Below are 2,500 nucleotides of genomic sequence, written 5' to 3'. Positions count from 1 at the left end.
AAGGAGGGAAGGGAAGGGGGGGAAGGAGGAGGAAGGAGGAGGAGGAGAGGAGATGAAGGGGGAGGAGAGGAAGGAGGAGGAGGAGGAAAGGAGAAAGAGGAAGGAGGAGGGAAGGAGAAAGGAGAAGAAAAGGGAGAGGAAGGAGTAAGAGGAGGAGGAGGAAAAAGAGGAGGGAGGGGGGGGGGGGGGGAAAAGGCGAGGAAGTGAGAGAGGAAGAGGATAGGAAGAGAAGAGGAGGAGAAAGGAAAAGAGGGGAGAGAGGGAGGAAGAAAAGTGAGGAAGGGAGGAAGGGAGGGGAGGACACACCAGGAGTGGAGGAGGAATGAGAGGAGAGAGGAGAGGGAGAGGAAAGGGAGGAAAGAGGAGGAGGAGGAAGGAAAGGAAGAGAGGGAGGAAGGAGAGGAGGAAGAAGAAGGAAAGGAAGGAGAGGGAGGAGGAGAGGAAAGGATAGAAGGAATAAGGGAGGAAAAGGGAGGAGGGAAGGATGGAAGGAGGAGGATGGCTAAGGAAGGGAGGAGGTAAGGGAGGATAGGGAAGGAGGAGGAAAGGAAGGAAAAGGAGAGGAGGAAGGAAACGAAAGGAGAGAAGGGAGGAGGGGCGCAGAAAGGAGGGAAGGGAGGGGGGAGGAGGAGGGGCGCAGAAAAGGAGGGAAGGGAGGAGGAGGAAGGAAGAGGACGAGGGGAGGAGGAGCGAGGGACCGAACTGGAGAGAGCCGAAGACAGAAGAAAGAAAGGAGGGAGAGGAGGGGGAAGGAGAAGAAGGAGAACAGGGCCGCAGAAAAAGGGATAAGAACAAGAAGAGGAAGATGAAACAGAGAAAGGAGGGAAGAGAGGGGGGAGGAGGGCGACAGGAAAGGAGAAAAAGAAACAGAAGAACGGAGGGCGGGAAAGGGAGGGGGGGGAGAGGAAAAAGTGCCCAGAAAGGAGGGAAGGAGGGAAGGGAGGGGTGGAGGCGGGGGAGGAGGGGGCAGAAAGGAGAGAAAAGGAAGAAGACAGAAAGAGGGAGAAGGGGGAGGGGGAGGGGGGAGGAGAGAGGCGCAGAAAGGAGAGGATGAGGGAGGGGAGGGAGGAGAGGCGCGAGAGAAAAGAAAGGAGAAAGGGAGATAGGGAGGAGATGGAGGAGAGGCGCAGAAAGATAAGAAGAAGGGGATGAAGAGGGTGGGAGAGGAAGAGTTGGGAGTAGAGGGCGCAGAAGAGGAGAGATGAATTTGGGGAAGGGGGGAGGAGAGGCGCAGAAAGGAGAGAAGGGAGGGGGGAGGAGAGGCGCAGAAAGGAGAGAAGGGGGGAGAGGAGGGGAGGGAGGCGCAAGAGGAAGAAAAGAAGAAAGAGAGAAAGGAGCGAGAAAGAGGAGAGAAGGGAGAAGAGAGGGGAGAGAAAGTGAGAGAAGAGAAGAAAGAGAGAAGAGAAGAAGAAGGGAGGGGGGAAAGGAGAGGCGCAGAAAGGAGGTAGGAAGGAGAACGGCAGATCCTAAAACGAACACTCAGACGCCACAACGCTGCTGAGTGTCTGTGTGTTTGTGTGTGAGGGGTGGGGGTTGTGTGGGTTGGGGGTGGGGGTGTGGGGTGGGGGTGCGGGGGGTTCTCCTTGCACTAGCTGGGTTTCGTGTTATCTTTTCTTCCAGTCCTTCGGTGGCTCTCGAGGCCAACTACGCATTAAGGGAGGCGTCTTCCGTTCCAGCACTCGCTCTCGCTCTCTCGCTCTCTCCCTGTCTGGCTATCTCGCTCTCTCGCTCTCTCGCTCTCTCCCTATCTGGCTATCTCGCTCTCTCGCTCTCTCCCTGTCTGGCTATCTCGCTCTCTCGCTCTCTTCCTATCTGGCTATCTCGCTCTCTCGCTCTCTCTCTATCTGGCTATCTCGCTCTCTCCCTATCTGGCTATTTCGCTCTCTCGCTCTCTCTCTCTCTCTCTCTCTCTTCCTATCTGGCAACAAGTAGCTCTCGCTCTCCTCGCTCTCCTATTGGCTATTCTGCTCTCTGCTCGCTCTTCGCTCTTCCCTCTCCTCCCTATCTGGCTATTGGTATTCGCTCTCTTCTCCTATCTCTTCGCTCTCTTCCTGGCTGGCTCTCGCTCTCCTCTCTCTCTCTCTCTATCTGCTATCTCTCTCTCTCTCTTCCAATCTGGCTTATCTCTCTCTCTCTCTCTCTCTCTCTCTCTCTCTCTCTCTCTCTCTCTCTCTCTCTCTCTCTCTCTCTCTCTCTCTCTCTCTTACCACCCCTTTATCCTTCTCTCTCTCACTCTCTCACTCTCTCTCCCTCTCACGCTGGCTCTTCTTGCTCTATCGCTCGTTCGCTCTGTGTCTCTTTCCCTCTTTTCTCCCTCTTACCCTCCATTTATCCTTCTCTCTTCTGGTATCACGCCAACCCCGCCTCCTTCCCGCTTTCCCTTGATTCCTTCCATCCTCCCCTTAAACCCTCCTTCCTCCACCCCCTCAACCCTTGTCTCCCCCCCCTTCAATTCATCTCCCTCCCCCCACTACACCCTCCTCCCTTCCCCCTCCTTCCT

At 55.8% G+C, this 2,500-nt stretch overlaps 1 protein-coding gene across 4 annotated transcripts in view; it reads left to right on the top strand.

Moving 5' to 3' along the window:
• The window catches only part of LOC122260869 (neural cell adhesion molecule 1), a 187,590-nt gene that overhangs the window by 950 nt on the left and 184,140 nt on the right, over positions 1-2,500 (top strand). The window lies entirely within an intron of this gene.

Source organism: Penaeus japonicus, unplaced genomic scaffold (assembly GCF_977035675.1).
Source record: "Penaeus japonicus unplaced genomic scaffold, GWHDUDI00000001_assembly GWHDUDI00000030, whole genome shotgun sequence".
Classification (NCBI taxonomy): domain Eukaryota; kingdom Metazoa; phylum Arthropoda; class Malacostraca; order Decapoda; family Penaeidae; genus Penaeus; species Penaeus japonicus.
The sequence above is the reverse complement of the archived record's forward strand: the minus strand, read 5'-3'. Positions and strand labels throughout refer to the sequence as shown.